Genomic DNA, 10,259 nt, shown 5'->3' on the forward strand with positions numbered 1-10,259 from the left:
GCTTTAGACCACTGAGCCATCTCACCAGCCCCTGTTTTAGTTTTAAGGAAAAGAAAAAAGACTGATATTAATTTAGTGAAAGTGGAACTAATGATCAACAAAATAAGCCCAGAAAAACAGCTGACCTTAATCATGCTTGTGATTAGTTATGGTTCAGGGTTGAAACACAAAGTCCACACCTCATTTATTTCCTTCCTTCCTTCCTTCCTTCCTTCCTTCCTTCCTTCCTTCCTTCCTTCCTTCCTTCCTTTTTTGCGGTACCAGGGATTGAACTCAGGACCCTGCACTTGCCAGGCAGGCACTCATTCTACTGACCTATCTCTCCGGCCCTCATTTTCTTTTTGCTCAATTGGCAGAGATGACTAACAGCTGGTGAGTCCAGGGAACTGAGTAACCCATGTGAAATTCTGGGCCTTGTTTGAGGAAGAAGGTTTGGGTCCCAGGTGACCTGGGAGAGAAAGAAGACAGGGGTTGGTGAGCTTAGCAAGTAGAGCTGGGACAGTTTGAAGAAAAAGATGAAAAGAGAGGACAACCTTGCCTTCTACATCTGTGTGTGTTCTACTGTGGGGAGTGTTTCAACTTGGCAGTATCGAAGCAGAGGTAGGGAAAGGGCAAGCCAACTTCCGAGTTGGTTCCAGCAAAGAACTCATCCATCCGTCTGCCTAGAGAGGGAAAGCCTAGAGACTGTCCCTTGCTTCCTCATTTACATTTCATTACCTGCTTCCTGGTGTGTTGCAACGGGAAGCGCAAAGCCCTGTCTATGAATTACTCTTGTCAGAAGTTAGAACATGAATCTAATCAAAAATCTAGATCTAACTGACAGTTTACAAGAGATGTAGGAAATAAAGGATAGACAAAGGTTAGTTGGTATAGAACATTAGCTAGTATACTTGGATTGCTGGTGGAATTCAATTATTAAAGCTCAAAAACTTAAGCCTGAGTTAAAGTGAGAAAAGAAAGATCATAATAGTATTTAATGAAAATCAAGAAATTCCTTTTTTTTTTTTTGGCAGTACCGGGAACTCAGGACCCTGTGCATGCCAGACAAATGTTTATTGTACTGAGCTATCTCCCTGGGCCAAAATGCTTACTTTGAGAATACAAAATAGTACCTGGAAATTAAGTAAAAAATATAACAAATATATGATTTTATAATCACATCTGTCCACTCCAAAATAATAGTAATAAAAAACCTTTGATTTTGGATAAGGGTCAATTCATTACTTTCAAAATTTATAAATAAGCATTTATTCTAAAATTCTTATATTAATTGAATTTCACAGTATCTGACAGAGGAAAATTTCTTTATAGAACAGTTCCAGCTAATGAATATAAAAGGGCTGTTAGAACATTAGCACTTTGTAATCTCTAATGAAATAATAGATTTGGAAAACGAACATCAGTAGCTGTTAAAGCCATTAGGTGAAATGTTAGGGAGGGACTTAATGGAAGGGTGGATTAGACTGAAAAAGACAAGAATTTACAAATAATCTGAGCCTCACTAAAAGCAGGACATTACCTGCTTCCTGGTGTGTTGCAATGGGATGCACAAAGCCCTACCTATGAATTACTCTTTTTTTTTTTTTTATGAATTACTCTTGTCAGAAGTTGGAACATGAATCTAATCAAGAATCTAGATCTAACTAGTTCACAAGAGATGTAGGAAATAAAGGAACAAATTAAACGAAAATACAAAGATCTGCTCAGTCAAGTGTAGTGTGAGAAATCCTGTCAGATAAATGACATAGTAAAAGTGGGGTGTCAGTTTAGTTGGGAGGCTCCCTTGAGGCTCGGGCAGCCTAGGGGAGAGACAGAACAGGAAACGTTTGAACGTGCCCCGTCTGCCAGTCACCCAGCCACTCACAGCTGTCAGCTGCTGTACACTCCCAAGGGTTCTTAGTCTCAGCAGCGGAAAGGCTGCAGTAGAAACTTAGCCACCATAGCTGGCTGAGTTCTTTTAACAGTCTAGAAATATTTATTTCATTGTTGACTGCAGCATGCGGCCAACTCAACAATGAGCTGCCACTCTTTTTTTTGCAGGACCGGGGGTTGAACTCAGACCCTTGCGCTTGCCAGGGAAGCGCTTATTCCACTGAGCCATCTCCCCGGCCCCATGAGCTGCCACTCTTACTCCTACAGAAGCACCGAATGTTACGGTGCCACTATTTAGGTTCTCAGCCTTTCACAGACTTATTGTCAGTATCATTATTCAAGGAATAAACCCTTCAGGGACTTAAAAGCACTTATTCTCTGTAAAAACTAATTTCATGCACACAACTCCAATGAGCAAACTTTAGGTCCATAATAGAAAAAAAATTATTTTAGTTTTGTAAATTACAAGGAATAAAAATAAGCATTTCTACTTGCCTAACAAGGAAATGGCTGTTTTCCCTACCAGGAATCAGGATAATAGCTCTGATGATTCCTTTGGGTCATAACTTACCTGCTCTTACCTTTCCAAAGATGTTCAGAAATAAGATGCTGGCAAATCCTCCTTATACAATTTTAAAAAATGTTTGCAGTATGTGAAGAAGTCACAAGTTATATAGACTGTAGGCCCTTGTGGTAACATTCAAGAGGCCTATTCTTCCCATTTACCTCAGAAGGTAAAAGGAAATCCCCATTATCCCTGAGCAAAAAAGAAAAAAATAATCATAGCTATTTTTATTAGTAGAAACCAACACAAATGAACTACCTATCTCTAGACCATTCTTGGAAAATGTATATAAACAAATAGGAATGAAGTGCTCTCAGAGACTCATCAGATAAAGAAGCTAGAGGTTTTTGTGAGTGATCTGCAAGTTTTACATCTAACTATAGAGCTGAATATTTTTCATTTTAAAATTTAAGAATATCCTGATGATGTGAAATTACTGGGCACAGGGGAATTTTTAAAATGTTAACAAGCAATGCAGAAAGGAAACAAGGAGAAAACTATAGTGAGCAAACTGAATAAGGGGGAAGACAAACTGTAGTTCTAGGCTGGGCTTTTCTTTTAATTAAGCCATGGGGCCCTGGCTATGCTCTGCTATATTGCTCTTTTTTTCTTTTTTTGGCAGAACTGGGGATTGAACTCAGGCCCTTGCGCTTGCCAGGGAAGCACTTATTCCACTGAGCCATCTCCCCAGCCCCTATATTGCTCTTATCTTAATATAAACCAAATGCTACAAAATAAATTTAATAATATCCCAAACTAATTTAAGTCTTTATGTTCAAAAACTAAATGAGAAAGAAACTTTCAACTGCCTTTTTTTTTTTTTTTTTTGGTGGAATCAGGGATTGAACTCAGGCCCTTGTGCTTGCAGGCAAGCACTTATTCCACTGAGCCATCTCCCCGGCTAGGTAACTTCAAGATATCTTAACATAATTCACTTAACATTAAAGCAACTAGGAAATAAGTGAAGTGTAAGAGGAATATAACAAAACTTTAGTTCCTCCCGGGGCCAGCAGAGAAGATCTGTGCAGTACAGCCATCAACCTTCACATATTTGGAATCTGGCTTAAAGGCCATCAAAAACTCAGCTTACTGAAAGTCACAAATGTCACAAACAAAAGGAATGTTATATAAAGTCAAAAACCTTCCCAGATGGCTTCTTTGAAGGAACTCCAAATGCTGGTAGTGCGGGTTGGTTACCTTACATTCCATTGATGGCTCTATCAGAGGATGAGAATGTCCCAGTCAGTGCTGTTTTAAACTCTTACTGGGAGGAGAAAAAAACAAAACAATCTACTGTTCCCTAACATGTATGGCTTAGCACCCAGAGAAAGCCTCTGCCCCCAAGAGACTTTCCACATAGGGTTAGGCTTCGTTAAATGAAGCGTGAACTTTGATTTTCAGGATGTGTCTTTTTATTTTTTTTTCCTTTTTATTTATTTATTTATTTTTTTTTAGGATGTGTCTTTTTCTTGCAAGGTCTTTAGAGGCAGAAGTTCCACCTGGGTTCCAATACATATCCCTGTGAGCTCAGCTTCCTGGAAAATATACCTGCCAGGTTCTATGTTCTCCCTTACCAGTAACTGTGTTCACATCCACCAGAATTGCACATACACTATTAACATGATGAAAAATACAGCTACAGCTGCCAGTTGGGTATAAGTGGAACACATGTTCAAGTACTTCGCGTCCTGGCGGTGTTTCTTGGACAGACTGGACATATTGCTAGCCTTTGAATCCACCACCTTTGCCACTCCTCCTCCATGCTGGCCACCATGATCCTCTGCACATCTTGTAACTCAGTGTTGATGGAGCCTAGGTTTCTCCGCGCACGACTGTCAGTGTAAAGCTTCTTTGTTTTCTGAATGAAGGTATCAAATTCAATAAAGGAATATGGTCTAGATATGGTAGGCACCTTCTTCCCATGCTGTTCATCAAATTCTGAATGTAAATATTCTAGGTAGGCAAAAGCCAACTTTTTAGGGAAGGCAGCTTCACACAAAACCAAATAGCACCCCCACCCCGCTCAATAATGTAATGAAAAGTCATGGCCCCTGCTTCCAAGGTGCATCTTGTAGAAGACCATTCATCCAACTTTCAGAAGAGATGCTTAGCCTGATTCTGATACTAAGGTCCCAGCCAGACTGTTTGTCCTCCTGTATTGATGCGGCCAGCAGGATCCCGACTGCAATTGTCGTTAGCAACACCATCTTCACAGGGATCTGACACTGTCCTGGACAGCCAGAGGCGTCATTCTCACTTGCCCTGGAGAGAGGACAGTAAAACCACTACCTCAATTCCCGAAGATACAGGCACTTGCATCTCTGCTTCCTGCCCCAGCTGTTTTTAAAATTAAAAACTAAGGAGGCTGAGGATGGTGGGCACATACCTGTAATTGTAGCATGTGGCAGGAGGATTGCTGTGAGTTTGAGGTTAGTCTAGGCTACATAGTGAGTTCAAGGCCCATGATATAGCAAGACTGTATAAAAAAAAAGTTTTTTTCTGTTGTCTTCACTTTGAAGTTTCATAAGACAAGAAATGCTTTTTTTTTTTTTTTTAATGTATTTAGTACAGGACCTACAGGATCTACATTCCTTCCCTAAAATACAAACAAACAGACAAACCCCCCCCCCCCAAAACCAAGGGTCTACAGGATCTTACTATACAGATCAGACTCATAGCGATCCTCCTGTTTTCAGCCTCCCAAGAGCTGGGCTTGCGGGTGCATGCTATCACACCCAGTCACAGTGCACCCTGGGGTGGGGCTGGTATGGCAAGTGGGGGAATCAAACCCCCAGCCCCTGCGTCTGCCTAAGCAGGCCCTTTAGTCCACTGAGCTATCTGGCCAGCCGAAGAAATGCTTCTTTTTTTTTTTTTTTTTCTTCCTTCAGTACTGGGGATTGAACTCAGGACTCTGCGCTTGCCAGGCAAGCACTTACTCTACTGAGCTATCTCCCTGACCCAAAAATGCTTCTTAAATAGTTTAGATTGTGCTACTAAAAGGAAGGACTAGGTATTTAAAAGTTAAACACAATTAATTATCTTGAGAATATAGCTCTGTGGCAGATTGCTTGCTTAGCATGTAAGACCCCTGGGGTCCAATCCCAGAACTGTTATCCCAGTATTTGGGAGGCTGAAGCAGGTGGATGATGAGTTCAAGGCCAGCCTGAACTATATAGTGTGATCCTCTTTCAAAACAAAACAGTAATAAAAGGAGTTACCATAGTGAACAGCCTTTCTAACCCAAGTCTGTACTAAAGAAAACTAAAAAAAATTCAAACAAATACTTGTACCTGAGTGTTCACAGCAGCATTATCCAGATTGACCCAACAATGGAAATAGTTCAAGTGTCTATCAGCTAATGAATGGGTAGATAAACAAAATGGGTTATAGCCATACAATGGAATATTATTCAGCCATAAAAATGGAATAAAAAGTGCTAATAGTTCCAACAAGATGAGCCTAGAAAAAAATTGTCAATGAAACCAGATGCCAAAGTTCACATACTACATGACTGTGACTATGAGATGCCCAGAATAGCAAATCCACAGAGAAAGGAATTACCAGGGATGAGAAAGAGAGAGAGGGCAGCTGGAGGGAGGGACTATGGCTGACATAGGAGATTAGGGCAAGGAAAGATGGCTGGGGAAGTAGGCGTGACCTGTTAATTACAAGGTCCCAGAACACACACTCAGAACAGTTCCCCAAATCCTGCACCTGGACTCCTTTGGAGAACTCAAGCATGGGATAGCTCAGACCTGACATCAGCATGAGACATGGGATGCCAGCACTGGCTCTCAGGACCCGGATGTGGAAGTTTTCAGTCTCACTTGGACATCACTGTCCCAGCACCCAACCTGGTTGTGAGCAGCAGCATTGTTCTCAGAGGAAACCCAGCCCGACACTGGCATTACTGCTCTCAGTAAACACAGGACAGGACGTCATAGAGAGAAGATAATACAGAGTGTTGAATCTCCCAAGCACCAGGATGTCCATACATTTACACCAGGTACCCTGAGGACTCTGACTACTGAGGCCCTGGAGAACTTTGATCAGGATGTTTGTTCCGACCTCGTCACCTGAGTCCCTTATCTGATCTCTCCACTTGACTCCCTTTGTCCAAGCCCTGTAAAAAGGCTCCTTTTCCTCTGGAAGCTACAACAGCCTCTTTACCTTCTGTCTGCCCTTCACTCAGGCACAATAAATTTTATGCCACATTGCCTTTCCACAAGCCTGGTGGTCTTTACTTTTCTCTCTCTCTTTTTTAAAAAAAATTTATGTGTGTGTGTGTGTGTGTGTGTGTGTGTCCAGCTCAGCCCACCAGGGGGCGGGGCTGGCTGGCATGTGGTGCTGGGGGATTGAACCGCGGTCCCTGTGCTTTGCTAAGCTTGTTCTAAGTAGGTGCTTTAGACCACTGAGCCATCTCACCAGCCCCTTTACTTTTCTCTGAATCTTGTCTTTCCTTGTATAAGTTCTTGCATGTTTCTTTGAGATTTGGACAGCATAAAAGAAGAGGCAGCCATGAAGAGCTTGCTACGGTGGCTTTCCTCATGATAGCCCGCTCTGCTTTCTCCAGGGTGTTCTTTTCTCTTGCTTTTTCCTCTTTTACTGGGCTCAAGTTTGCTCTGTCATTTCTCCCCTACTCTTCACTTTTACTCCAAGTACCCTAGTTTGTAAATGGATTTTTCTTAGCTTGTGTTTTGGTCAAGGGGATGCTAGTAGGGCAAATTCTACTATGCTAGTAGTTGTAAGACTAAAAGACCCCAGCTGATTTCCTAACAAAAAGCAATATCCAATCAAGGAAGAGGCTCAAAAAAGCCTCTGGCCTCTCGTAGGTTTCTTTGGAAGCCTTGCCTGTCCTCTTGCAATAGTCCTCGTCTCCCTGTGGTAAAGCACTCAAGAGAATGCAGGATGGTACATGACTTCCACTGCATTAATAAGGCTATCATCCTAATCCACCCTTTAGTGACAGAAGCAGATACAATTCTCTCCCAAATTCCAGACAATACTAATTGGTTCTTGGCCTCAGATTGATTGATTGGTTTGTTTGTTTGTTTATTTATTTTTGTGGTATCAGGCATTAAACTCAGGACCTTTTGCTTGCCAGGCAAGTGCTTATTCTACTGAGCTATCTCGCCAGCCCTCAGCCTCAGATTTAAGAGATACATTTTTCTCAAGTTGTCTCAACAACTTCTGACATTGCCAGTCCTACAGATAACCCACTACTATTATGGACTACTGGACTATATCGGATTATTTTGCTGAATTTATGCACCTACAATATTTAAATGGAAATGGAACACCCATCTCTGACAAAACTAAACAAAAAAGGGGATACAAATGAGGGACCATTTTGTATCTGTATATACAAAATAGGATAGATATACAGTTACTGTCTCTTAACTCAATGAGAAGAAAGATTTGTACTAATAAGGTTTGGACAGGATATCATGTCTGCATCTTGTACTATGAATAACCACTATGAAGATAACAATATGCAATGTATTATTGAAACCATCCTACTAATCAGTTTTGAAATTGTCTCATTGCTATTTGTTTCTCAATAAAATTCATTAAAAAATAAAAGATACATTTTTATACATTCCCCCAAGTCCAGACTCCCAGTTTCTGTTTGCTGATGAATGAGAAAATCCCACTACAAAGAAAGGCAGCAGTATACTTGGACAGTTCTCCCACAAAGATGTGGAGACAGCCCTCGCTGTCAGACTCCACTTGGGCAGGACTTTGCCAGCACCCAACTTGTCTGTCCGCAGTGACATTGTTCTCAGAGAAAACCCAGCTCAGCACTGGTGCTGTTGCTCTTGTCAAACACTGGATGTTGTAAAAGAAGAGCTAAGGCACAGCATGGAATCTTCCTAGCACCAAGACATCTGCTAACACCTGTACATTCACACAGGACACTCTGAGGACTTGGACCACAGAGACTTGGTTAGACTTTCTCACCTAATGTCCATTCCTTCTTTCAGGACCCTGTAAAGTAGCCTGCTTTTCTTTGTTCCCCATGGATGGTCTTTTTGCCCTCCTGTCTGCCTCCTTTTACCTAGAATTAAACCTTGTTCCTCATTGCTTTCATAAAAACCTGTCATGCAGTCTCTGCCTGTGTCATCCGTTATACTCATCCATTATAGCTTGACGGTCTTTAAGAAACTTGTAGCTTAAATAGGGAGCCATTGTACAGTATGTGGATGATATTCTAGTTTGTAGCTCAACTCAGAAATTAAATTTTAACACTCTATAGACTCAATTTTCTAGCTAAGAAGAGATATATAAAGTCTCCAGTGAGGAGGTTTAGATATCCCTTCAAAAAGTTCAATATCTGAGATCAAAGAGAGTGCTATTCCTATGAGCCTATGGAAGAATTGAGATTTCTTTTCAAAAAACAAAACCCCAGTGCTACTGTACAAGGGTGGAAATCTGACCTGCTCCTCATATTTTGGTTAATAGTGAAGGTCAATGGTCATTAATACTTTTCTCAGGTTTTGACAGGTTTTCTTTCTTCTGGCCATTGTGTAGGGCAGGGCCCAAGTCCTTTTGTGCCTTGCTGTTCCTGGGGCTGCTGACACCATGAAGATCTGGACTTTGGGGCATGTATTTGACTACCCATGGGGAACTGTGACAACAGCTTTGAAATACCCAAATTCAATGAGCCCGAGTTTGGCTGGACAGACATTCAGATCCCTCTGGGAAGCAGCACAGCCACAGCCTCAGCACAGTGGGGACTGCATTCCACTGTGACATGTATTATTGGTGCAGCAAGAATCAAAACATAGGTGCAAGAATATTCTGTAGTTGCTCCTGTGGACAATGGACTAAAATCGACTATTTCAGTAGGTGAGAGACTTCTATGCAAACCACGTCCTTAGGAGCCAGGAAAAACTATCTTGACTCCAGAAGGTGAAAGGCATCAGCTGCAGCAGTTCCCTTGAAGGGCTGACATCTTCAAGTGCTAATAAAGGCCAAGAAGCCATGAAATGGGTAATATATAAATTAAATACTGATACTGAAGAGTTGGCAGCTTCAGCAAGGGGAAGCAGAATGGCAGCGGCAGCATTTGTAGAGAAATGATGAAGAAAGTGGTACACAGCACCAGGGCCCCCCAGGTTTCTCCAGTCTGACAGTACATGTATTATTTAAAAAATACAAATAGGGCCAGGGAGGTAGCTTGATGGTCTAAGCACCTGCCAGAAAAGTGCAAGGACCTGGGTTCAATCTCCAGCACCATATGCCACGCAGGCCCCACGCCAAGCCGGCCACCAAGACCAGGCATGGTGGTGCAGGTCTGTAATCCCAGTGCTGGAGAGGTTGGGACAAGAGGATCACTACCGAGCTGCTGCGTAGTGACACCCTGTACCAAATACATAAAAAACAAATAGAAAAAAAAGTATAACACTTACTAAGTTTTGTAACTTAGTAAATGTACCACCTTCCTTGGATTTGTACTTTATGACTCTACACACTGTATCATGGGCTGGTTATGCTAAAGAAATAGTCATTCCCTGGGTTTTGCACCACTCTCAAAACAACACTGAAGCAGAAGAGCAGCTGTTCACATTTTTTAGCATTTCACATTTGCTTAACTTCTAAATCGCCATGTGTCAAAATCATGGTTTTGTAATTGCTAAAGCATGTCAGGTTATTATTACATTTTTGGTCTTTTGGAGACAGGGTCTTACCATGCAGTTTAGGCTGGCCTTGTGCTCATTTTGTAGCCCAGGCCAGTGTCTAACACCACTGAGTTCCCCTAAATCACTTCTTTTCCTTTAAAAATTGTCTCTGTGCCCCTCCTGTAAGGAAAAGGGCCATA

At 41.7% G+C, this 10,259-nt stretch overlaps 2 pseudogenes; one reads left to right on the top strand and one right to left on the bottom strand.

Moving 5' to 3' along the window:
- Positions 1 to 4,023: 4,023 nt before the first annotated feature.
- Positions 4,024 to 4,644, bottom strand: LOC101578948 (annotated as a pseudogene).
- Positions 4,645 to 9,019: 4,375 nt separating this feature from the next.
- Positions 9,020 to 9,520, top strand: LOC101579339 (annotated as a pseudogene).
- Positions 9,521 to 10,259: the final 739 nt, after the last annotated feature.

This window comes from Octodon degus, unplaced genomic scaffold, assembly GCF_000260255.1.
Source record: "Octodon degus isolate 3935 unplaced genomic scaffold, OctDeg1.0 scaffold00111, whole genome shotgun sequence".
NCBI classification, from domain to species: Eukaryota; Metazoa; Chordata; class Mammalia; order Rodentia; family Octodontidae; genus Octodon; species Octodon degus.